Here is a 23753-nt window from a genome sequence, read left to right as displayed (position 1 = left end):
CCACCCAATTGTTCTATATGTCTGCTACCCTGACCGCATTCACACATCATTGGCTATTAGTATGCAGCTTGTGGGCGCTGTCAATGGGATATAAGCACCATTCCCCATGTCTGCAATAGCTAGACCAGATTCTGAGGTATGATGAGCAGGGGTCCAGGCACTTCCACTTCCCCTGACAAACGCCGGGCTTAGCCCTGCCGGGCCTAGCCCTGAGGGGCCTAACTGGGCATGGCCCTGTGTAAGGTAGGGTGAGCAGGGGACCACTTGCAACTAACCTTCGGCACCAATCAGGCATGGAGAGGTCTGTGCAAATGCCCAGCCCTTTAGCAATCTCGATCTGCAAAACCTTCAACTCCTAATTCTCATGGCTCCCAGAAGCCCTAGCCCATATGCAAATGAGGCGAGTTCCTATCAGCATCCTTGTTCTGCTTGATTTTATCAAAGTGACTGCCTGATTAGTGAAAGGGTATTTATTCTCAGAGGTTTGCTTCAAAGGCGATAATGCAGTAAATAGACAACATTATTCTTTGTAAGTTGATATTGTCTCCTGGATCCTACTCCAGTAACCCTTTTTCTACCTTTACAAATGTCTTCCGTAAGTGGTGCTCAGCAGAAAATGGAGTATAATAACAGTTGACATTTTTTATTTTCTGTTCTATTTTCAAAAACCCTCCGTAGCTGTATTTAAAGCGCAAACACCCCATAAATAACTTGCAATGAGTATTCCATGTCTAAAAGGCAGAGGAGCTGTCATACAACATTAACTGACAATCAAGGAAACCTTGAGGTGAACCAAAAAATGTCCAGAACATTTATTGGTTCAATAATTCAGTTTTGAGGTGAATTAGTAAAAAGTTCCAAAGTTGCTCTAGGTGAGGCTTGAACTCACAACCTCGGCATTGCTCACTGCATGTACTGCTGTATAAGTACCGCGCGCTAACCGATTGCGCCACTGGAGCTGCTGTGTTTTGGTTTTCGACATGAAACTACACCCACAAACACACACACAAGTGTACAAAAGCACCCACAAGCTCTGGCATTGTCTTTTTAGCTGACACCAAATTATGGGTGCCTTGTAGTGCCCATATTGTGCCACTGGAGCTTACCTTTTAGCCTGATATACACTTTGCCACTGATGTTCAGCCAATGGTGCAGTCAAATGTCCCTTCTACATTTTTGTCAGGCTGCAGGCAGTGCCACTGGAGCCAGCATGATGCTCTTCCTCATATTCAACACGTGTCAATTGAAACACCTCCCAATGTCATCTTGGCGATGCCTATAAACACCCCAGGACTTTGATGAATTTTTCTCAACAGCAAGTGAGGCAGTTTTCCTGCAAACGGCTGTATGTACCTCAACAAGGAACGCATTGTGGTTCTATTTTGAAGATGTTTGTGTTATTACCTGTAAAGACTTGAATGCCTAACATAATCCCTGTAGACGAGGTGGCCGAGTGGTTAAGGTGATGGACTGCTAATCTGCTATACACGCGTGGGTTCGAATCCCACCTTCGTCGATTTTAACTTTTGAAATCTTTTTTAAACATCTGCATTGCTCTAAGCACCATTGCCATTGGCTTTCAAAGAACATACAGACAAAAGTGAAAATATGCATGTTAGTTGATTAAGAAGGACACAAACAAGGTTGTCGTGTTACTGGCAGGAATGCAATCTGCTGTGCTTGACTACCCTTTGAGCCAGAATCCGGATAGAAATTTTAAAAAGCAAAGGTAATATCCATATTGTCTCTCTGCTGCCATGTACATGTTTTTTTCAACTTTCACGCATCACATCTCCTCATTAGTCACCCTAAAATTGCGCGGAATACGCACAAATTAGCTGCTCCTCAAAAAATCGGCCAGAAAAAAACAGGTCAAATCACAATCATATACATACATTCTCACACACCCTTCAAATATGTCTACCCAGTAAACATCATGTTGTGTGCTCGTTGTGTTGCTGTTATGCGTCATAACCTGAGGGGCTCTGTAGCTCAGTGGCAGAGCACTGGTCTTGTAAACCAGGGGTCGTGAGTTCGATCCTCATCAGGGCCTCCAAATGGTAATTTTCTTGAACATTGTTGAATAGGAACTGATATTGCACATTGTACCTGTGCAACCTTTTACCAATGGATTCGGGCCTATAACAAAGCCACAAGCGCAAGGTGTCTGAATAGTCTGTGGGGAAGGTCGGCTTTCTGGACCTAATTTCTTCAAGAAAAAGACCTTGATAATCTTGTGATGACAGATGCAGATGATCACGGTGAAGCCCTTACTCTATTGAACAGTACAGCGGTTCTGGGTTGCACGCCTTTCTCTATTTTCAGGGACGTTGATGTGGCAAAATTTAATTGGAAAAGGGTTATTGCCATCACTCACTATTTAAATTCAATGACATCACAGGAAGCAGCAGCATCTGAACTTTGATCTTGGCTGGAAACGTTGAATGATGCCAAACACTGGGAAACTGGAGCTTGCGTTATGCTGGTTTTACTACTAATGGTGTGCCATACGGAAGCTCAAGCACCTTCCTCTGGATTAGTGTTGTGAACCCTCCAGGAGCTCTTGTTATATTTTTCTGAACTTCAACTTGATGTGTTTATCTATCAATGGCCGGGTAAGGAAGAACGAGTCAACGATCTTGTTTCTACTATGACAAACATGATCTATTTTTCACTGACTTTGCACCACCATTGTTTTATCTCTTCTTTAAGCATGGGACTCGAGCACCGTTCCCAAACAGACGAGGTGGCCGAGTGGTTAAGGCGATGGACTGCTAATCCATTGTGCTCTGCACGCGTGGGTTCGAATCCCACCTTCGTCGTATTTTTTCTTTATAGTCTGCATTTAAACATAGACCAAAGTCTTTCAACCTCCCTGTGAAAGACAGGAATGAGTACAGATATGGAAATAGAGATGTAAAAATAAGTTCATTGGTGCAGGCGGAGAATGAAATTAGTCAAAGACTTTCCTCGTAGGTTTCCATTCTTTACTATTATAGGAGCCAAAATCAGCGCAGTTAGTAAATTCCCAAGCTTACATCCCAAATTCTTTTTTCTTTTAGTTGTCTGCCTTTTGCCATCATTCTGACCTGCTATCTAAACTCATGAACCTGTTCAGCATCCTACTCAATACATACATACCCGTAAAAGTACATACTCAAACGCATACCGACAATGTATCACCAACATAAGCACACACGCTTTCGCAAATCAGATGTATGATGACGTACTGAACACATGCAGAGATATACAGCCATTTTTACACAACCAGAAATTCATATACCTGGAGATCTACCTAGGTAAAACCCATGGTTTCTTTGCACTTTCTGTTGTTGGCTGTGAACAAGCAGCAGGTGGCCTTGTAGCTCAGTGGCAGAGCACTGGTCTCGTAAACCAGGGGTCATGAGTTCAAACCTCATCAGGGCCTCGGGCGGATTATTTTCAAAAAGGGAAGAGAAGCCAGAGTTGCACCATCTACAGAGAACCTTTTATGACGGGATGCATCCTCATAATTGAAGTCTTCCACAGAAGGAGTGAAATAGAGTTCGAGAGGAAGGCCTAATGTTTTCAGGCAAAGACTGACAAAAACCTTGCAATGTCGCATGTAGCTGCTTTGGTGAAAAGACTGTTCAAGTTCACAATGCAACGGAGGGGTGTTCCCCATCTCCATACAATCATCTCTTTGATAATGTAAACGTGCCAGGCGTGTTGAAAGACAAAGACAGATACAACCGCACATACCAGTTGAAGAAAGACAGCCAGCAAACACATTTGTATAGAGGTAAGCAAGCCTCAATTAGAGATGTGAGTCCCTCCGTTTCTGCGGGAGTCCACAAGTTTAATAAAAAATGAACACATATCTTTCATGTTCTAATGATTACCAATCTTTCTGATTAGCTCTGCATAGCTCCAATGGCTATGTGTGTGTGTATGTGCCCGTGTGTGTAGGGGAAGGGGTCGGTAGATGTGTTCACGCAGAGCAAGTTGCATACATCGCCAACAGCCATTCTCTCCTGCTCCTGTGCATCCAGTTCGGAAGCGAACCCACCCAATTGTTCTATATGTCTGCTACCCTGACCGCATTCACACATCATTGGCTATTAGTATGCAGCTTGTGGGCGCTGTCAATGGGATATAAGCACCATTCCCCATGTCTGCAATAGCTAGACCAGATTCTGAGGTATGAGGAGCAGGGGTCCAGGCACTTCGCCTGACAAAAGCCGGGCTTAGCCCTGCCGGGCCTAGCCCTGAGGGGCCTAACTGGGCATGGCCCTGTGTAAGGTAGGGTGAGCAGGGGACCACTTGCAACTAACCTTCGGCACCAATCAGACATGGAGAGGTCTGTGCAAATGCCCAGCCCTTTAGCAATCTCGATCTGCAAAACCTTCAACTCCTAATTCTCATGGCTCCCAGAAGCCCTAGCCCATATGCAAATGAGGCGAGTTCCTATCAGCATCCTTGTTCTGCTTGATTTTATCAAAGTGACTGCCTGATTAGTGAAAGGGTATTTATTCTCAGAGGTTTGCTTCAAAGGCGATAATGCAGTAAATAGACAACATTATTCTTTGTAAGTTGATATTGTCTCCTGGATCCTACTCCAGTAACCCTTTTTCTACCTTTACAAATGTCTTCCGTAAGTGGTGCTCAGCAGAAAATGGAGTATAATAACAGTTGACATTTTTTATTTTCTGTTCTATTTTCAAAAACCCTCCGTAGCTGTATTTAAAGCGCAAACACCCCATAAATAACTTGCAATGAGTATTCCATGTCTAAAAGGCAGAGGAGCTGTCATACAACATTAACTGACAATCAAGGAAACCTTGAGGTGAACCAAAAAATGTCCAGAACATTTATTGGTTCAATAATTCAGTTTTGAGGTGAATTAGTAAAAAGTTCCAAAGTTGCTCCAGGTGAGGCTTGAACTCACAACCTCGGCATTGCTCACTGCATGTACTGCTGTATAAGTACCGCGCGCTAACCGATTGCGCCACTGGAGCTGCTGTTGTTTTGGTTTTCGACATGAAACTACACCCACAAACACACACACAAGTGTACAAAAGCACCCACAAGCTCTGGCATTGTCTTTTTAGCTGACACCAAATTATGGGTGCCTTGTAGTGCCCATATTGTGCCACTGGAGCTTACCTTTTAGCCTGATATACACTTTGCCACTGATGTTCAGCCAATGGTGCAGTCAAATGTCCCTTCTACATTTTTGTCATGCTGCAGGCAGTGCCACTGGAGCCAGCATGATGCTCTTCCTCATATTCAACACGTGTCAATTGAAACACCTCCCAATGTCATCTTGGCGATGCCTATAAACACCCCAGGACTTTGATGAATTTTTCTCAACAGCAAGTGAGGCAGTTTTCCTGCAAACGGCTGGATGTACCTCAACAAGGAACGCATTGTGGTTCTATTTTGAAGATGTTTGTGTTATTACCTGTAAAGACTTGAATGCCTAACATAATCCCTGTAGACGAGGTGGCCGAGTGGTTAAGGCGATGGACTGCTAATCTGCTGTACACGCGTGGGTTCGAATCCCACCTTCGTCGATTTTAACTTTTGAAATCTTTTTTAAACATCTGCATTGCTCTAAGCACCATTGCCATTGGCTTTCAAAGAACATACAGACAAAAGTGAAAATATGCATGTTAGTTGATTAAGAAGGACACAAACAAGGTTGTCGTGTTACTGACAGGAATGCAATCTGCTGTGCTTGACTACCCTTTGAGCCAGAATCCGGATAGAAATTTAAAAAAGCAAAGGTAATATCCATATTGTCTCTCTGCTGCCATGTACATGTTTTTTTCAACTTTCACGCATCACATCTCCTCATTAGTCACCCTAAAATTGCGCGGAATACGCACAAATTAGCTGCTCCTCAAAAAATCGCCCAGAAAAAAACAGGTCAAATCACAATCATATACATACATTCTCACACACCCTTCAAATATGTCTACCCAGTAAACATCATGTTGTGTGCTCGTTGTGTTGCTGTTATGCGTCATAACCTGAGGGGCTCTGTAGCTCAGTGGCAGAGCACTGGTCTTGTAAACCAGGGGTCGTGAGTTTGATCCTCATCAGGGCCTCCAAATGGTAATTTTCTTGAACATTGTTGAATAGGAACTGATATTGCACATTGTACCTGTGCAACCTTTTACCAATGGATTCGGGCCTATAACAAAGCCACAAGCGCAAGGTGTCTGAATAGTCTGTGGGGAAGGTCGGCTTTCTGGACCTAATTTCTTCAAGAAAAAGACCTTGATAATCTTGTGATGACAGATGCAGATGATCACGGTGAAGCCCTTACTCTATTGAACAGTACAGCGGTTCTGGGTTGCACGCCTTTCTCTATTTTCAGGGACGTTGATGTGGCAAAATTTAATTGGAAAAGGGTTATTGCCATCACTCACTATTTAAATTCAATGACATCACAGGAAGCAGCAGCATCTGAACTTTGATCTTGGCTGGAAACGTTGAATTATGCCAAACACTGGGAAACTGGAGCTTGCGTTATGCTGGTTTTACTACTAATGGTGTGCCATACGGAAGCTCAAGCACCTTCCTCTGGATTAGTGTTGTGAACCCTCCAGGAGCTCTTGTTATATTTTTCTGAACTTCAACTTGATGTTTTTATCTATCAATGGCCGGGTAAGGAAGAACGAGTCAACGATCTTGTTTCTACTATGACAAACATGATCTATTTTTCACTGACTTTGCACCACCATTGTTTTATCTCTTCTTTAAGCATGGGACTCGAGCACCGTTCCCAAACAGACGAGGTGGCCGAGTGGTTAAGGCGATGGACTGCTAATCCATTGTGCTCTGCACGCGTGGGTTCGAATCCCACCTTCGTCGTATTTTTTCTTTATAGTCTGCATTTAAACATAGACCAAAGTCTTTCAACCTCCCTGTGAAAAACAGGAATGAGTACAGATATGGAAATAGAGATGTAAAAATAAGTTCATTGGTGCAGGCGGAGAATGAAATTAGTCAAAGACTTTCCTCGTAGGTTTCCATTCTTTACTATTATAGGAGCCAAAATCAGCGCAGTTAGTAAATTCCCAAGCTTACATCCCAAATTCTTTTTTTTTTTAGTTGTCTGCCTTTTACATGTTCCTTTTGCCATCATTCTGACCTGCTATCTAAACTCATGAACCTGTTCAGCATCCTACTCAATACATACATACCCGTAAAAGTACATACTCAAACGCATACCGACAATGTATCACCAACATAAGCACACACGCTTTCGCAAATCAGATGTATGATGACGTACTGAACACATGCAGAGATATACAGCCATTTTTACACAACCAGAAATTCATATACCTGGAGATCTACCTAGGTAAAACCCATGGTTTCTTTGCACTTTCTGTTGTTGGCTGTAAGCAAGCAGCAGGTGGCCTTGTAGCTCAGTGGCAGAGCACTGGTCTCGTAAACCAGGGGTCATGAGTTCAAGCCTCATCAGGGCCTCAGGCGGATTATTTTCAAAAAGCACGGGGAAGAGAAGCCAGAGTTGCACCATCTACAGAGAACCTTTTATGACGGGATGCATCCTCATAATTGAAGTCTTCCACAGAAGGAGTGAAATAGAGTTCGAGAGGAAGGCCTAATGTTTTCAGGCAAAGACTGACAAAAACCTTGCAATGTCGCATGTAGCTGCTTTGGTGAAAAGACTGTTCAAGTTCACAATGCAACGGAGGGGTGTTCCCCATCTCCATACAATCATCTCTTTGATAATGTAAACGTGCCAGGCGTGTTGAAAGACAAAGACAGACACAACCGCACATACCAGTTGAAGAAAGACAGCCAGCAAACACATTTGTATAGAGGTAAGCAAGCCTCAATTAGAGATGTGAGTCCCTCCGTTTCTGCGGGAGTCCACAAGTTTAATAAAAAATGAACACATATCTTTCATGTTCTAATGATTACCAATCTTTCTGATTAGCTCTGCATAGCTCCAATGGCTATGTGTGTGTGTGTGTGTATGTGCCCGTGTGTGTAGGGGAAGGGGTGGGTAGATGTGTTCACGCAGAGCAAGTTGCATACATCGCCAACAGCCATTCCCTCCTGCTCCTGTGCATCCAGTTCGGAAGCGAACCCACCCAATTGTTCTATATGTCTGCTACCCTGACCGCATTCACACATCATTGGCTATTAGTATGCAGCTTGTGGGCGCTGTCAATGGGATATAAGCACCATTCCCCATGTCTGCAATAGCTAGACCAGATTCTGAGGTATGATGAGCAGGGGTCCAGGCACTTCCACTTCCCCTGACAAACGCCGGGCTTAGCCCTGCCGGGCCTAGCCCTGAGGGGCCTAACTGGGCATGGCCCTGTGTAAGGTAGGGTGAGCAGGGGACCACTTGCAACTAACCTTCGGCACCAATCAGGCATGGAGAGGTCTGTGCAAATGCCCAGCCCTTTAGCAATCTCGATCTGCAAAACCTTCAACTCCTAATTCTCATGGCTCCCAGAAGCCCTAGCCCATATGCAAATGAGGCGAGTTCCTATCAGCATCCTTGTTCTGCTTGATTTTATCAAAGTGACTGCCTGATTAGTGAAAGGGTATTTATTCTCAGAGGTTTGCTTCAAAGGCGATAATGCAGTAAATAGACAACATTATTCTTTGTAAGTTGATATTGTCTCCTGGATCCTACTCCAGTAACCCTTTTTCTACCTTTACAAATGTCTTCCGTAAGTGGTGCTCAGCAGAAAATGGAGTATAATAACAGTTGACATTTTTTATTTTCTGTTCTATTTTCAAAAACCCTCCGTAGCTGTATTTAAAGCGCAAACACCCCATAAATAACTTGCAATGAGTATTCCATGTCTAAAAGGCAGAGGAGCTGTCATACAACATTAACTGACAATCAAGGAAACCTTGAGGTGAACCAAAAAATGTCCAGAACATGTATTGGTTCAATAATTCAGTTTTGAGGTGAATTAGTAAAAAGTTCCAAAGTTGCTCCAGGTGAGGCTTGAACTCACAACCTCGGCATTGCTCACTGCATGTACTGCTGTATAAGTACAGCGCGCTAACCGATTGCGCCACTGGAGCTGCTGTGTTTTGGTTTTCGACATGAAACTACACCCACAAACACACACACAAGTGTACAAAAGCACCCACAAGCTCTGGCATTGTCTTTTTAGCTGACAGCAAATTATGGGTGCCTTGTAGTGCCCATATTGTGCCACTGGAGCTTACCTTTTAGCCTGATATACACTTTGCCACTGATGTTCAGCCAATGGTGCAGTCAAATGTCCCTTCTACATTTTTGTCATGCTGCAGGCAGTGCCACTGGAGCCAGCATGATGCTCTTCCTCATATTCAACACGTGTCAATTGAAACACCTCCCAATGTCATCTTGGCGATGCCTATAAACACCCCAGGACTTTGATGAATTTTTCTCAACAGCAAGTGAGGCAGTTTTCCTGCAAACGGCTGGATGTACCTCAACAAGGAACGCATTGTGGTTCTATTTTGAAGATGTTTGTGTTATTACCTGTAAAGACTTGAATGCCTAAAATAATCCCTGTAGACGAGGTGGCCGAGTGGTTAAGGCGATGGACTGCTAATCTGCTGTACACGCGTGGGTTCGAATCCCACCTTCGTCGATTTTAACTTTTGAAATCTTTTTTAAACATCTGCATTGCTCTAAGCACCATTGCCATTGGCTTTCAAAGAACATACAGACAAAAGTGAAAATATGCATGTTAGTTGATTAAGAAGGACACAAACAAGGTTGTCGTGTTACTGGCAGGAATGCAATCTGCTGTGCTTGACTACCCTTTGAGCCAGAATCCGGATAGAAATTTAAAAAAGCAAAGGTAATATCCATATTGTCTCTCTGCTGCCATGTACATGTTTTTTTCAACTTTCACGCATCACATCTCCTCATTAGTCACCCTAAAATTGTGCGGAATACGCACAAATTAGCTGCTCCTCAAAAAATCGGCCAGAAAAAAACAGGTCAAATCACAATCATATACATACATTCTCACACACCCTTCAAATATGTCTACCCAGTAAACATCATGTTGTGTGCTCGTTGTGTTGCTGTTATGCGTCATAACCTGAGGGGCTCTGTAGCTCAGTGGCAGAGCACTGGTCTTGTAAACCAGGGGTCGTGAGTTCGATCCTCATCAGGGCCTCCAAATGGTAATTTTCTTGAACATTGTTGAATAGGAAATGATATTGCACATTGTACCTGTGCAACCTTTTACCAATGGATTCGGGCCTATAACAAAGCCACAAGCGCAAGGTGTCTGAATAGTCTGTGGGGAAGGTCGGCTTTCTGGACCTAATTTCTTCAAGAAAAAGACCTTGATAATCTTGTGATGACAGATGCAGATGATCACGGTGAAGCCCTTACTCTATTGAACAGTACAGCGGTTCTGGGTTGCACGCCTTTCTCTATTTTCAGGGACGTTGATGTGGCAAAATTTAATTGGAAAAGGGTTATTGCCATCACTCACTATTTAAATTCAATGACATCACAGGAAGCAGCAGCATCTGAACTTTGATCTTGGCTGGAAACGTTGAATGATGCCAAACACTGGGAAACTGGAGCTTGCGTTATGCTGGTTTTACTACTAATGGTGTGCCATACGGAAGCTCAAGCACCTTCCTCTGGATTAGTGTTGTGAACCCTCCAGGAGCTCTTGTTATATTTTTCTGAACTTCAACTTGATGTGTTTATCTATCAATGGCCGGGTAAGGAAGAACGAGTCAACGATCTTGTTTCTACTATGACAAACATGATCTATTTTTCACTGACTTTGCACCACCATTGTTTTATCTCTTCTTTAAGCATGGGACTCGAGCACCGTTCCCAAACAGACGAGGTGGCCGAGTGGTTAAGGCGATGGACTGCTAATCCATTGTGCTCTGCACGCGTGGGTTCGAATCCCACCTTTGTCGTATTTTTTCTTTATAGTCTGCATTTAAACATAGACCAAAGTCTTTCAACCTCCCTGTGAAAGACAGGAATGAGTACAGATATGGAAATAGAGATGTAAAAATAAGTTCATTGGTGCAGGCGGAGAATGAAATTAGTCAAAGACTTTCCTCGTAGGTTTCCATTCTTTACTATTATAGGAGCCAAAATCAGCGCAGTTAGTAAATTCCCAAGCTTACATCCCAAATTCTTTTTTCTTTTAGTTGTCTGCCTTTTACATGTTCCTTTTGCCATCATTCTGACCTGCTATCTAAACTCATGAACCTGTTCAGCATCCTACTCAATACATACATACCCGTAAAAGTACATACTCAAACGCATACCGACAATGTATCACCAACATAAGCACACACGCTTTCGCAAATCAGATGTATGATGACGTACTGAACACATGCAGAGATATACAGCCATTTTTACACAACCAGAAATTCATATACCTGGAGATCTACCTAGGTAAAACCCATGGTTTCTTTGCACTTTCTGTTGTTGGCTGTGAGCAAGCAGCAGGTGGCCTTGTAGCTCAGTGGCAGAGCACTGGTCTCGTAAACCAGGGGTCATGAGTTCAAACCTCATCAGGGCCTCGGGCGGATTATTTTCAAAAAGCACGGGGAAGAGAAGCCAGAGTTGCACCATCTACAGAGAACCTTTTATGACGGGATAAATCCTCATAATTGAAGTCTTCCACAGAAGGAGTGAAATAGAGTTCGAGAGGAAGGCCTAATGTTTTCAGGCAAAGACTGACAAAAACCTTGCAATGTCGCATGTAGCTGCTTTGGTGAAAAGACTGTTCAAGTTCACAATGCACCGGAGGGGTGTTCCCCATCTCCATACAATCATCTCTTTGATAATGTAAACGTGCCAGGCGTGTTGAAAGACAAAGACAGACACAACCGCACATACCAGTTGAAGAAAGACAGCCAGCAAACACATTTGTATAGAGGTAAGCAAGCCTCAATTAGAGATGTGAGTCCCTCCGTTTCTGCGGGAGTCCACAAGTTTAATAAAAAATGAACACATATCTTTCATGTTCTAATGATTACCAATCTTTCTGATTAGCTCTGCATAGCTCCAATGGCTATGTGTGTGTGTGTGTATGTGCCCGTGTGTGTAGGGGAAGGGGTCGGTAGATGTGTTCACGCAGAGCAAGTTGCATACATCGCCAACAGCCATTCTCTCCTGCTCCTGTGCATCCAGTTCGGAAGCGAACCCACCCAATTGTTCTATATGTCTGCTACCCTGACCGCATTCACACATCATTGGCTATTAGTATGCAGCTTGTGGGCGCTGTCAATGGGATATAAGCACCATTCCCCATGTCTGCAATAGCTAGACCAGATTCTGAGGTATGAGGAGCAGGGGTCCAGGCACTTCGCCTGACAAACGCCGGGCTTAGCCCTGCCGGGCCTAGCCCTGAGGGGCCTAACTGGGCATGGCCCTGTGTAAGGTAGGGTGAGCAGGGGACCACTTGCAACTAACCTTCGGCACCAATCAGGCATGGAGAGGTCTGTGCAAATGCCCAGCCCTTTAGCAATCTCGATCTGCAAAACCTTCAACTCCTAATTCTCATGGCTCCCAGAAGCCCTAGCCCATATGCAAATGAGGCGAGTTCCTATCAGCATCCTTGTTCTGCTTGATTTTATCAAAGTGACTGCCTGATTAGTGAAAGGGTATTTATTCTCAGAGGTTTGCTTCAAAGGCGATAATGCAGTAAATAGACAACATTATTCTTTGTAAGTTGATATTGTCTCCTGGATCCTACTCCAGTAACCCTTTTTCTACCTTTACAAATGTCTTCCGTAAGTGGTGCTCAGCAGAAAATGGAGTATAATAACAGTTGACATTTTTTATTTTCTGTTCTATTTTCAAAAACCCTCCGTAGCTGTATTTAAAGCGCAAACACCCCATAAATAACTTGCAATGAGTATTCCATGTCTAAAAGGCAGAGGAGCTGTCATACAACATTAACTGACAATCAAGGAAACCTTGAGGTGAACCAAAAAATGTCCAGAACATTTATTGGTTCAATAATTCAGTTTTGAGGTGAATTAGTAAAAAGTTCCAAAGTTGCTCTAGGTGAGGCTTGAACTCACAACCTCGGCATTGCTCACTGCATGTACTGCTGTATAAGTACCGCGCGCTAACCGATTGCGCCACTGGAGCTGCTGTGTTTTGGTTTTCGACATGAAACTACACCCACAAACACACACACAAGTGTACAAAAGCACCCACAAGCTCTGGCATTGTCTTTTTAGCTGACACCAAATTATGGGTGCCTTGTAGTGCCCATATTGTGCCACTGGAGCTTACCTTTTAGCCTGATATACACTTTGCCACTGATGTTCAGCCAATGGTGCAGTCAAATGTCCCTTCTACATTTTTGTCAGGCTGCAGGCAGTGCCACTGGAGCCAGCATGATGCTCTTCCTCATATTCAACACGTGTCAATTGAAACACCTCCCAATGTCATCTTGGCGATGCCTATAAACACCCCAGGACTTTGATGAATTTTTCTCAACAGCAAGTGAGGCAGTTTTCCTGCAAACGGCTGTATGTACCTCAACAAGGAACGCATTGTGGTTCTATTTTGAAGATGTTTGTGTTATTACCTGTAAAGACTTGAATGCCTAACATAATCCCTGTAGACGAGGTGGCCGAGTGGTTAAGGCGATGGACTGCTAATCTGCTGTACACGCGTGGGTTCGAATCCCACCTTCGTCGATTTTAACTTTTGAAATCTTTTTTAAACATCTGCATTGCTCTAAGCACCATTGCCATTGGCTTTCAAAGAACATACAGACAAAAGTGAAAATATGCATGTTAGTTGATTAAGAAGGACACAAACAAGGTTGTCGTGTTACTGGCAGGAATGCAATCTGCTGTGCTTGACTACCCTTTGAGCCAGAATCCGGATAGACATTTAAAAAAGCAAAGGTAATATCCATATTGTCTCTCTGCTGCCATGTACATGTTTTTTTCAACTTTCACGCATCACATCTCCTCATTAGTCACCCTAAAATTGCGCGGAATACGCACAAATTAGCTGCTCCTCAAAAAATCGGCCAGAAAAAAACAGGTCAAATCACAATCATATACATACATTCTCACACACCCTTCAAATATGTCTACCCAGTAAACATCATGTTGTGTGCTCGTTGTGTTGCTGTTATGCGTCACAACCTGAGGGGCTCTGTAGCTCAGTGGCAGAGCACTGGTCTTGTGAACCAGGGGTCGTGAGTTCGATCCTCATCAGGGCCTCCAAATGGTAATTTTCTTGAACATTGTTGAATAGGAACTGATATTGCACATTGTACCTGTGCAACCTTTTACCAATGGATTCGGGCCTATAACAAAGCCACAAGCGCAAGGTGTCTGAATAGTCTGTGGGGAAGGTCGGCTTTCTGGACCTAATTTCTTCAAGAAAAAGACCTTGATAATCTTGTGATGACAGATGCAGATGATCACGGTGAAGCCCTTACTCTATTGAACAGTACAGCGGTTCTGGGTTGCACGCCTTTCTCTATTTTCAGGGACGTTGATGTGGCAAAATTTAATTGGAAAAGGGTTATTGCCATCACTCACTATTTAAATTCAATGACATCACAGGAAGCAGCAGCATCTGAACTTTGATCTTGGCTGGAAACGTTGAATGATGCCAAACACTGGGAAACTGGAGCTTGCGTTATGCTGGTTTTACTACTAATGGTGTGCCATACGGAAGCTCAAGCACCTTCCTCTGGATTAGTGTTGTGAACCCTCCAGGAGCTCTTGTTATATTTTTCTGAACTTCAACTTGATGTGTTTATCTATCAATGGCCGGGTAACGAAGAACGAGTCAACGATCTTGTTTGTACTATGACAAACATGATCTATTTTTCACTGACTTTGCACCACCATTGTTTTATCTCTTCTTTAAGCATGGGACTCGAGCACCGTTCCCAAACAGACGAGGTGGCCGAGTGGTTAAGGCGATGGACTGCTAATCCATTGTGCTCTGCACGCGTGGGTTCGAATCCCACCTTCGTCGTATTTTTTCTTTATAGTCTGCATTTAAACATAGACCAAAGTCTTTCAACCTCCCTGTGAAAGACAGGAATGAGTACAGATATGGAAATAGAGATGTAAAAATAAGTTCATTGGTGCAGGCGGAGAATGAAATTAGTCAAAGACTTTCCTCGTAGGTTTCCATTCTTTACTATTATAGGAGCCAAAATCAGCGCAGTTAGTAAATTCCCAAGCTTACATCCCAAATTCTTTTTTCTTTTAGTTGTCTGCCTTTTACATGTTCCTTTTGCCATCATTCTGACCTGCTATCTAAACTCATGAACCTGTTCAGCATCCTACTCAATACATACATACCCGTAAAAGTACATACTCAAACGCATACCGACAATGTATCACCAACATAAGCACACACGCTTTCGCAAATCAGATGTATGATGACGTACTGAACACATGCAGAGATATACAGCCATTTTTACACAACCAGAAATTCATATACCTGGAGATCTACCTAGGTAAAACCCATGGTTTCTTTGCACTTTCTGTTGTTGGCTGTAAGCAAGCAGCAGGTGGCCTTGTAGCTCAGTGGCAGAGCACTGGTCTCGTAAACCAGGGTTCATGAGTTCAAGCCTCATCAGGGCCTCAGGCGGATTATTTTCAATAAGCACGGGGAAGAGAAGCCAGAGTTGCACCATCTACAGAGAACCTTTTATGACGGGATGCATCCTCATAATTGAAGTCTTCCACAGAAGGAGTGAAATAGAGTTCGAGAGGAAGGCCTAATGTTTTCAGGCAAAGACTGACAAAAACCTTGCAATGTCGCATGTAGCTGCTTTGGTGAAAAGACTGTTCAAGTTCACAATGCAACGGAGGGGTGTTCCCCATCTCCATACAATCATCTCTTTGATAATGTAAACGTGCCAGGCGTGTTGAAAGACAAAGACAGACACAACCGCACATACCAGTTGAAGAAAGACAGCCAGCAAACACATTTGTATAGAGGTAAGCAAGCCTCAATTAGAGATGTGAGTCCCTCCGTTTCTGCGGGAGTCCACAAGTTTAATAAAAAATGAACACATATCTTTCATGTTCTAATGATTACCAATCTTTCTGATTAGCTCTGCATAGCTCCAATGGCTATGTGTGTGTGTGTGTGTATGTGCCCGTGTGTGTAGGGGAAGGGGTGGGTAGATGTGTTCACGCAGAGCAAGTTGCATACATCGCCAACAGCCATTCCCTCCTGCTCCTGTGCATCCAGTTCGGAAGCGAACCCACCCAATTGTTCTATATGTCTGCTACCCTGACCGCATTCACACATCATTGGCTATTAGTATGCAGCTTGTGGGCGCTGTCAATGGGATATAAGCACCATTCCCCATGTCTGCAATAGCTAGACCAGATTCTGAGGTATGATGAGCAGGGGTCCAGGCACTTCCACTTCCCCTGACAAACGCCGGGCTTAGCCCTGCCGGGCCTAGCCCTGAGGGGCCTAACTGGGCATGGCCCTGTGTAAGGTAGGGTGAGCAGGGGACCACTTGCAACTAACCTTCGGCACCAATCAGGCATGGAGAGGTCTGTGCAAATGCCCAGCCCTTTAGCAATCTCGATCTGCAAAACCTTCAACTCCTAATTCTCATGGCTCCCAGAAGCCCTAGCCCATATGCAAATGAGGCGAGTTCCTATCAGCATCCTTGTTCTGCTTGATTTTATCAAAGTGACTGCCTGATTAGTGAAAGGGTATTTATTCTCAGAGGTTTGCTTCAAAGGCGATAATGCAGTAAATAGACAACATTATTCTTTGTAAGTTGATATTGTCTCCTGGATCCTACTCCAGTAACCCTTTTTCTACCTTTACAAATGTCTTCCGTAAGTGGTGCTCAGCAGAAAATGGAGTATAATAACAGTTGACATTTTTTATTTTCTGTTCTATTTTCAAAAACCCTCCGTAGCTGTATTTAAAGCGCAAACACCCCATAAATAACTTGCAATGAGTATTCCATGTCTAAAAGGCAGAGGAGCTGTCATACAACATTAACTGACAATCAAGGAAACCTTGAGGTAAACCAAAAAATGTCCAGAACATGTATTGGTTCAATAATTCAGTTTTGAGGTGAATTAGTAAAAAGTTCCAAAGTTGCTCCAGGTGAGGCTTGAACTCACAACCTCGGCATTGCTCACTGCATGTACTGCTGTATAAGTACCGCGCGCTAACCGATTGCGCCACTGGAGCTGCTGTGTTTTGGTTTTCGACATGAAACTACACCCACAAACACACACACAAGTGTACAAAAGCACCCACAAGCTCTGGCATTGTCTTTTTAGCTGACACCAAATTATGGGTGCCTTGTAGTGCCCATATTGTGCCACTGGAGCTTACCTTTTAGCCTGATATACACTTTGCCACTGATGTTCAGCCAATGGTGCAGTCAAATGTCCCTTCTACATTTTTGTCATGCTGCAGGCAGTGCCACTGGAGCCAGCATGATGCTCTTCCTCATATTCAACACGTGTCAATTGAAACACCTCCCAATGTCATCTTGGCGATGCCTATAAACACCCCAGGACTTTGATGAATTTTTCTCAACAGCAAGTGAGGCAGTTTTCCTGCAAACGGCTGGATGTACCTCAACAAGGAACGCATTGTGGTTCTATTTTGAAGATGTTTGTGTTATTACCTGTAAAGACTTGAATGCCTAACATAATCCCTGTAGACGACGTGGCCGAGTGGTTAAGGCGATGGACTGCTAATCTGCTGTACACGCGTGGGTTCGAATCCCACCTTCGTCGATTTTAACTTTTGAAATCTTTTTTAAACATCTGCATTGCTCTAAGCACCATTGCCATTGGCTTTCAAAGAACATACAGACAAAAGTGAAAATATGCATGTTAGTTGATTAAGAAGGACACAAACAAGGTTGTCGTGTTACTGGCAGGAATGCAATCTGCTGTGCTTGACTACCCTTTGAGCCAGAATCCGGATAGAAATTTAAAAAAGCAAAGGTACTATCCATATTGTCTCTCTGCTGCCATGTACATGTTTTTTTCAACTTTCACGCATCACATCTCCTCATTAGTCACCCTAAAATTGTGCGGAATACGCACAAATTAGCTGCTCCTCAAAAAATCGGCCAGAAAAAAACAGGTCAAATCACAATCATATACATACATTCTCACACACCCTTCAAATATGTCTACCCAGTAAACATCATGTTGTGTGCTCGTTGTGTTGCTGTTATGCGTCATAACCTGAGGGGCTCTGTAGCTCAGTGGCAGAGCACTGGTCTTGTAAATCAGGGGTCGTGAGTTCGATCCTCATCAGGGCCTCCAAATGGTAATTTTCTTGAACATTGTTGAATAGGAACTGATATTGCACATTGTACCTGTGCAACCTTTTACCAATGGATTCGGGCCTATAACAAAGCCACAAGCGCAAGGTGTCTGAATAGTCTGTGGGGAAGGTCGGCTTTCTGGACCTAATTTCTTCAAGAAAAAGACCTTGATAATCTTGTGATGACAGATGCAGATGATCACGGTGAAGCCCTTACTCTATTGAACAGTACAGCGGTTCTGGGTTGCACGCCTTTCTCTATTTTCAGGGACGTTGATGTGGCAAAATTTAATTGGAAAAGGGTTATTGCCATCACTCACTATTTAAATTCAATGACATCACAGGAAGCAGCAGCATCTGAACTTTGATCTTGGCTGGAAACGTTGAATGATGCCAAACACTGGGAAACTGGAGCTTGCGTTATGCTGGTTTTACTACTAATGGTGTGCCATACGGAAGCTCAAGCACCTTCCTCTGGATTAGTGTTGTGAACCCTCCAGGAGCTCTTGTTATATTTTTCTGAACTTCAACTTGATGTGTTTATCTATCAATGGCCGGGTAAGGAAGAACGAGTCAACGATCTTGTTTCTACTATGACAAACATGATCTATTTTTCACTGACTTTGCACCACCATTGTTTTATCTCTTCTTTAAGCATGGGACTCGAGCACCGTTCCCAAACAGACGAGGTGGCCGAGTGGTTAAGGCGATGGACTGCTAATCCATTGTGCTCTGCACGCGTGGGTTCGAATCCCACCTTTGTCGTATTTTTTCTTTATAGTCTGCATTTAAACATAGACCAAAGTCTTTCAACCTCCCTGTGAAAGACAGGAATGAGTACAGATATGGAAATAGAGATGTAAAAATAAGTTCATTGGTGCAGGCGGAGAATGAAATTAGTCAAAGACTTTCCTCGTAGGTTTCCATTCTTTACTATTATAGGAGCCAAAATCAGCGCAGTTAGTAAATTCCCAAGCTTACATCCCAAATTCTTTTTTCTTTTAGTTGTCTGCCTTTTACATGTTCCTTTTGCCATCATTCTGACCTGCTATCTAAACTCATGAACCTGTTCAGCATCCTACTCAATACATACATACCCGTAAAAGTACATACTCAAACGCATACCGACAATGTATCACCAACATAAGCACACACGCTTTCGCAAATCAGATGTATGATGACGTACTGAACACATGCAGAGATATACAGCCATTTTTACACAACCAGAAATTCATATACCTGGAGATCTACCTAGGTAAAACCCATGGTTTCTTTGCACTTTCTGTTGTTGGCTGTGAGCAAGCAGCAGGTGGCCTTGTAGCTCAGTGGCAGAGCACTGGTCTCGTAAACCAGGGGTCATGAGTTCAAACCTCATCAGGGCCTTGGGCGGATTATTTTCAAAAAGCACGGGGAAGAGAAGCCAGAGTTGGACCATCTACAGAGAACCTTTTATGACGGGATAAATCCTCATAATTGAAGTCTTCCACAGAAGGAGTGAAATAGAGTTCGAGAGGAAGGCCTAATGTTTTCAGGCAAAGACTGACAAAAACCTTGCATGTAGCTGCTTTGGTGAAAAGACTGTTCAAGTTCACAATGCAACGGAGGGGTGTTCCCCATCTCCATACAATCATCTCTTTGATAATGTAAACGTGCCAGGCGTGTTGAAAGACAAAGACAGACACAACCGCACATACCAGTTGAAGAAAGACAGCCAGCAAACACATTTGTATAGAGGTAAGCAAGCCTCAATTAGAGATGTGAGTCCCTCCGTTTCTGCGGGAGTCCACAAGTTTAATAAAAAATTAACACATATCTTTCATGTTCTAATGATTACCAATCTTTCTGATTAGCTCTGCATAGCTCCAATGGCTATGTGTGTGTGTGTGTGTATGTGCCCGTGTGTGTAGGGGAAGGGGTCGGTAGATGTGTTCACGCAGAGCAAGTTGCATACATCGCCAACAGCCATTCTCTCCCGCTCCTGTGCATCCAGTTCGGAAGCGAACCCACCCAATTGTTCTATATGTCTGCTACCCTGACCGCATTCACACATCATTGGCTATTAGTATGCAGCTTGTGGGCGCTGTCAATGGGATATAAGCACCATTCCCTATGTCTGCAATAGCTAGACCAGATTCTGAGGTATGAGGAGCAGGGGTCCAGGCACTTCGCCTGACAAACGCCGGGCTTAGCCCTGCCGGGCCTAGCCCTGAGGGGCCTAACTGGGCATGGCCCTGTGTAAGGTAGGGTGAGCAGGGGACCACTTGCAACTAACCTTCGGCACCAATCAGGCATGGAGAGGTCTGTGCAAATGCCCAGCCCTTTAGCAATCTCGATCTGCAAAACCTTCAACTCCTAATTCTCATGGCTCCCAGAAGCCCTAGCCCATATGCAAATGAGGCGAGTTCCTATCAGCATCCTTGTTCTGCTTGATTTTATCAAAGTGACTGCCTGATTAGTGAAAGGGTATTTATTCTCAGAGGTTTGCTTCAAAGGCGATAATGCAGTAAATAGACAACATTAATCTTTGTAAGTTGATATTGTCTCCTGGATCCTACTCCAGTAACCCTTTTTCTACCTTTACAAATGTCTTCCGTAAGTGGTGCTCAGCAGAAAATGGAGTATAATGACAGTTGACATTTTTTATTTTCTGTTCTATTTTCAAAAACCCTCCGTAGCTGTATTTAAAGCGCAAACACCCCATAAATAACTTGCAATGAGTATTCCATGTCTAAAAGGCAGAGGAGCTGTCATACAACATTAACTGACAATCAAGGAAACCTTGAGGTGAACCAAAAAATGTCCAGAACATTTATTGGTTCAATAATTCAGTTTTGAGGTGAATTAGTAAAAAGTTCCAAAGTTGCTCCAGGTGAGGCTTGAACTCACAACCTCGGCATTGCTCACTGCATGTACTGCTGTATAAGTACCGCGCGCTAACCGATTGCGCCACTGGAGCTGCTGTGTTCTGGTTTTCGACATGAAACTACACCCACAAACACACACACAAGTGTACAAAAGCACCCACAAGCTCTGGCATTGTCTTTTTAGCTGACACCAAATTATGGGTGCCTTGTAGTGCCCATATTGTGCCACTGGAGCTTACCTTTTAGCCTGATATACACTTTGCCACTGATGTTCAGCCAATGGTGCAGTCAAATGTCCCTTCTACATTTTTGTCATGCTGCAGGCAGTGCCACTGGAGCCAGCATGATGCTCTTCCTCATATTCAACACGTGTCAATTGAAACACCTCCCAATGTCATCTTGGCGATGCCTATAAACACCCCAGGACTTTGATGAATTTTTCTCAACAGCAAGTGAGGCAGTTTTCCTGCAAACGGCTGGATGTACCTCAACAAGGAACGCATTGTGGTTCTATTTTGAAGATGTTTGTGTTATTACCTGTAAAGACTTGAATGCCTAACATAATCCCTGTAGACGAGGTGGCCGAGTGGTTAAGGCGATGGACTGCTAATCTGCTGTACACGCGTGGGTTCGAATCCCACCTTCGTCGATTTTAACTTTTGAAATCTTTTTTAAACATCTGCATTGCTCTAAGCACCATTGCCATTGGCTTTCAAAGAACATACAGACAAAAGTGAAAATATGCATGTTAGTTGATTAAGAAGGACACAAACAAGGTTGTCGTGTTACTGGCAGGAATGCAATCTGCTGTGCTTGACTACCCTTTGAGCCAGAATCCGGATAGAAATTTAAAAAAGCAAAGGTAATATCCATATTGTCTCTCTGCTGCCATGTACATGTTTTTTTCAACTTTCACGCATCACATCTCCTCATTAGTCACCCTAAAATTGCGCGGAATACGCACAAATTAGCTGCTCCTCAAAAAATCGGCCAGAAAAAAACAGGTCAAATCACAATCATATACATACATTCTCACACACCCTTCAAATATGTCTACCCAGTAAACATCATGTTGTGTGCTCGTTGTGTTGCTGTTATGCGTCATAACCTGAGGGGCTCTGTAGCTCAGTGGCAGAGCACTGGTCTTGTAAACCAGGGGTCGTGAGTTCGATCCTCATCAGGGCCTCCAAATGGTAATTTTCTTGAACATTGTTGAATAGGAACTGATATTGCACATTGTACCTGTGCAACCTTTTACCAATGGATTCGGGCCTATAACAAAGCCACAAGCGCAAGGTGTCTGAATAGTCTGTGGGGAAGGTCGGCTTTCTGGACCTAATTTCTTCAAGAAAAAGACCTTGATAATCTTGTGATGACAGATGCAGATGATCACGGTGAAGCCCTTACTCTATTGAACAGTACAGCGGTTCTGGGTTGCACGCCTTTCTCTATTTTCAGGGACGTTGATGTGGCAAAATTTAATTGGAAAAGGGTTATTGCCATCACTCACCATTTAAATTCAATGACATCACAGGAAGCAGCAGCATCTGAACTTTGATCTTGGCTGGAAACGTTGAATGATGCCAAACACTGGGAAACTGGAGCTTGCGTTATGCTGGTTTTACTACTAATGGTGTGCCATACGGAAGCTCAAGCACCTTCCTCTGGATTAGTGTTGTGAACCCTCCAGGAGCTCTTGTTATATTTTTCTGAACTTCAACTTGATGTGTTTATCTATCAATGGCCGGGTAAGGAAGAACGAGTCAACGATCTTGTTTCTACTATGACAAACATGATCTATTTTTCACTGACTTTGCACCACCATTGTTTTATCTCTTCTTTAAGCATGGGACTCGAGCACCGCTCCCAAACAGACGAGGTGGCCGAGTGGTTAAGGCGATGGACTGCTAATCCATTGTGCTCTGCACGCGTGGGTTCGAATCCCACCTTCGTCGTATTCTTTCTTTATAGTCTGCATTTAAACATAGACCAAAGTCTTTCAACCTCCCTGTGAAAGACAGGAATGAGTACAGATATGGAAATAGAGATGTAAAAATAAGTTCATTGGTGCAGGCGGAGAATGAAATTAGTCAAAGACTTTCCTCGTAGGTTTCCATTCTTTACTATTATAGGAGCCAAAATCAGCGCAGTTAGTAAATTCCCAAGCTTACATCCCAAATTCTTTTTTCTTTTAGTTGTCTGCCTTTTACATGTTCCTTTTGCCATCATTCTGACCTGCTATCTAAACTCATGAACCTGTTCAGCATCCTACTCAATACATACATACCCATAAAAGTACATACTCAAACGCATACCGACAATGTATCACCAACATAAGCACACACGCTTTCGCAAATCAGATGTATGATGACGTACTGAACACATGCAGAGATATACAGCCATTTTTACACAACCAGAAATTCATATGCCTGGAGATCTACCTAGGTATAACCCATGGTTTCTTTGCACTTTCTGTTGTTGGCTGTGAGCAAGCAGCAGGTGGCCTTGTAGCTCAGAGGCAGAGCACTGGTCTCGTAAACCAGGGGTCATGAGTTCAAACCTCATCAGGGCCTCGGGCGGATTATTTTCAAAAAGCA

General features: G+C 43.5%; 30 non-coding genes across 30 annotated transcripts; 24 read left to right on the top strand and 6 right to left on the bottom strand.

Annotated features, from left to right (window-relative positions):
• Positions 1 to 864: 864 nt before the first annotated feature.
• On the bottom strand, positions 865 to 959 carry TRNAI-UAU (transfer RNA isoleucine (anticodon UAU)). Its single transcript has 2 exons — positions 922 to 959; positions 865 to 900 (listed from the first exon to the last, which is right to left on the bottom strand). It is a non-coding gene; the product is annotated as a tRNA-Ile (tRNA).
• Positions 960 to 1439: 480 nt separating this feature from the next.
• On the top strand, positions 1440 to 1516 carry TRNAS-GCU (transfer RNA serine (anticodon GCU)). Its single transcript has one exon. It is a non-coding gene; the product is annotated as a tRNA-Ser (tRNA).
• A 465-nt stretch (positions 1517 to 1981) lies between these two features.
• TRNAT-UGU (transfer RNA threonine (anticodon UGU)) lies at positions 1982 to 2053 on the top strand. Its single transcript has one exon. It is a non-coding gene; the product is annotated as a tRNA-Thr (tRNA).
• Positions 2054 to 2740: 687 nt separating this feature from the next.
• TRNAS-GCU (transfer RNA serine (anticodon GCU)) lies at positions 2741 to 2822 on the top strand. The gene has a single exon. It is a non-coding gene; the product is annotated as a tRNA-Ser (tRNA).
• A 533-nt stretch (positions 2823 to 3355) lies between these two features.
• On the top strand, positions 3356 to 3427 carry TRNAT-CGU (transfer RNA threonine (anticodon CGU)). Its single transcript has one exon. It is a non-coding gene; the product is annotated as a tRNA-Thr (tRNA).
• A 1475-nt stretch (positions 3428 to 4902) lies between these two features.
• On the bottom strand, positions 4903 to 4997 carry TRNAI-UAU (transfer RNA isoleucine (anticodon UAU)). Its single transcript has 2 exons — positions 4960 to 4997; positions 4903 to 4938 (listed from the first exon to the last, which is right to left on the bottom strand). It is a non-coding gene; the product is annotated as a tRNA-Ile (tRNA).
• A 481-nt stretch (positions 4998 to 5478) lies between these two features.
• On the top strand, positions 5479 to 5555 carry TRNAS-GCU (transfer RNA serine (anticodon GCU)). Its single transcript has one exon. It is a non-coding gene; the product is annotated as a tRNA-Ser (tRNA).
• Positions 5556 to 6020: 465 nt separating this feature from the next.
• On the top strand, positions 6021 to 6092 carry TRNAT-UGU (transfer RNA threonine (anticodon UGU)). Its single transcript has one exon. It is a non-coding gene; the product is annotated as a tRNA-Thr (tRNA).
• Positions 6093 to 6779: 687 nt separating this feature from the next.
• On the top strand, positions 6780 to 6861 carry TRNAS-GCU (transfer RNA serine (anticodon GCU)). The gene has a single exon. It is a non-coding gene; the product is annotated as a tRNA-Ser (tRNA).
• Positions 6862 to 7407: 546 nt separating this feature from the next.
• TRNAT-CGU (transfer RNA threonine (anticodon CGU)) lies at positions 7408 to 7479 on the top strand. The gene has a single exon. It is a non-coding gene; the product is annotated as a tRNA-Thr (tRNA).
• Positions 7480 to 8971: 1492 nt separating this feature from the next.
• On the bottom strand, positions 8972 to 9066 carry TRNAI-UAU (transfer RNA isoleucine (anticodon UAU)). Its single transcript has 2 exons — positions 9029 to 9066; positions 8972 to 9007 (listed from the first exon to the last, which is right to left on the bottom strand). It is a non-coding gene; the product is annotated as a tRNA-Ile (tRNA).
• A 480-nt stretch (positions 9067 to 9546) lies between these two features.
• Positions 9547 to 9623, top strand: TRNAS-GCU (transfer RNA serine (anticodon GCU)). The gene has a single exon. It is a non-coding gene; the product is annotated as a tRNA-Ser (tRNA).
• Positions 9624 to 10088: 465 nt separating this feature from the next.
• Positions 10089 to 10160, top strand: TRNAT-UGU (transfer RNA threonine (anticodon UGU)). Its single transcript has one exon. It is a non-coding gene; the product is annotated as a tRNA-Thr (tRNA).
• A 687-nt stretch (positions 10161 to 10847) lies between these two features.
• On the top strand, positions 10848 to 10929 carry TRNAS-GCU (transfer RNA serine (anticodon GCU)). The gene has a single exon. It is a non-coding gene; the product is annotated as a tRNA-Ser (tRNA).
• Positions 10930 to 11475: 546 nt separating this feature from the next.
• TRNAT-CGU (transfer RNA threonine (anticodon CGU)) lies at positions 11476 to 11547 on the top strand. The gene has a single exon. It is a non-coding gene; the product is annotated as a tRNA-Thr (tRNA).
• Positions 11548 to 13031: 1484 nt separating this feature from the next.
• TRNAI-UAU (transfer RNA isoleucine (anticodon UAU)) lies at positions 13032 to 13126 on the bottom strand. Its single transcript has 2 exons — positions 13089 to 13126; positions 13032 to 13067 (listed from the first exon to the last, which is right to left on the bottom strand). It is a non-coding gene; the product is annotated as a tRNA-Ile (tRNA).
• A 480-nt stretch (positions 13127 to 13606) lies between these two features.
• On the top strand, positions 13607 to 13683 carry TRNAS-GCU (transfer RNA serine (anticodon GCU)). Its single transcript has one exon. It is a non-coding gene; the product is annotated as a tRNA-Ser (tRNA).
• Positions 13684 to 14148: 465 nt separating this feature from the next.
• On the top strand, positions 14149 to 14220 carry TRNAT-UGU (transfer RNA threonine (anticodon UGU)). Its single transcript has one exon. It is a non-coding gene; the product is annotated as a tRNA-Thr (tRNA).
• Positions 14221 to 14907: 687 nt separating this feature from the next.
• Positions 14908 to 14989, top strand: TRNAS-GCU (transfer RNA serine (anticodon GCU)). The gene has a single exon. It is a non-coding gene; the product is annotated as a tRNA-Ser (tRNA).
• Positions 14990 to 15535: 546 nt separating this feature from the next.
• Positions 15536 to 15607, top strand: TRNAT-CGU (transfer RNA threonine (anticodon CGU)). Its single transcript has one exon. It is a non-coding gene; the product is annotated as a tRNA-Thr (tRNA).
• A 1492-nt stretch (positions 15608 to 17099) lies between these two features.
• Positions 17100 to 17194, bottom strand: TRNAI-UAU (transfer RNA isoleucine (anticodon UAU)). The gene is made up of 2 exons: positions 17157 to 17194; positions 17100 to 17135 (listed from the first exon to the last, which is right to left on the bottom strand). It is a non-coding gene; the product is annotated as a tRNA-Ile (tRNA).
• A 480-nt stretch (positions 17195 to 17674) lies between these two features.
• On the top strand, positions 17675 to 17751 carry TRNAS-GCU (transfer RNA serine (anticodon GCU)). Its single transcript has one exon. It is a non-coding gene; the product is annotated as a tRNA-Ser (tRNA).
• Positions 17752 to 18216: 465 nt separating this feature from the next.
• Positions 18217 to 18288, top strand: TRNAT-UGU (transfer RNA threonine (anticodon UGU)). Its single transcript has one exon. It is a non-coding gene; the product is annotated as a tRNA-Thr (tRNA).
• Positions 18289 to 18975: 687 nt separating this feature from the next.
• TRNAS-GCU (transfer RNA serine (anticodon GCU)) lies at positions 18976 to 19057 on the top strand. Its single transcript has one exon. It is a non-coding gene; the product is annotated as a tRNA-Ser (tRNA).
• Positions 19058 to 19603: 546 nt separating this feature from the next.
• Positions 19604 to 19675, top strand: TRNAT-CGU (transfer RNA threonine (anticodon CGU)). The gene has a single exon. It is a non-coding gene; the product is annotated as a tRNA-Thr (tRNA).
• Positions 19676 to 21153: 1478 nt separating this feature from the next.
• Positions 21154 to 21248, bottom strand: TRNAI-UAU (transfer RNA isoleucine (anticodon UAU)). Its single transcript has 2 exons — positions 21211 to 21248; positions 21154 to 21189 (listed from the first exon to the last, which is right to left on the bottom strand). It is a non-coding gene; the product is annotated as a tRNA-Ile (tRNA).
• A 480-nt stretch (positions 21249 to 21728) lies between these two features.
• TRNAS-GCU (transfer RNA serine (anticodon GCU)) lies at positions 21729 to 21805 on the top strand. The gene has a single exon. It is a non-coding gene; the product is annotated as a tRNA-Ser (tRNA).
• A 465-nt stretch (positions 21806 to 22270) lies between these two features.
• On the top strand, positions 22271 to 22342 carry TRNAT-UGU (transfer RNA threonine (anticodon UGU)). The gene has a single exon. It is a non-coding gene; the product is annotated as a tRNA-Thr (tRNA).
• A 687-nt stretch (positions 22343 to 23029) lies between these two features.
• TRNAS-GCU (transfer RNA serine (anticodon GCU)) lies at positions 23030 to 23111 on the top strand. Its single transcript has one exon. It is a non-coding gene; the product is annotated as a tRNA-Ser (tRNA).
• Positions 23112 to 23657: 546 nt separating this feature from the next.
• Positions 23658 to 23729, top strand: TRNAT-CGU (transfer RNA threonine (anticodon CGU)). The gene has a single exon. It is a non-coding gene; the product is annotated as a tRNA-Thr (tRNA).
• The last annotated feature ends 24 nt before the right edge of the window (positions 23730 to 23753 follow it).

This window comes from Ambystoma mexicanum, chromosome 13, assembly GCF_040938575.1.
Source record: "Ambystoma mexicanum isolate Mex_15411 chromosome 13, UKY_AmexF1_1, whole genome shotgun sequence".
In the NCBI taxonomy this organism is placed as follows: Eukaryota; Metazoa; Chordata; class Amphibia; order Caudata; family Ambystomatidae; genus Ambystoma; species Ambystoma mexicanum.
Note: the sequence above shows the minus strand (reverse complement) of the source record. Positions and strands in the feature narration are given on the sequence as shown.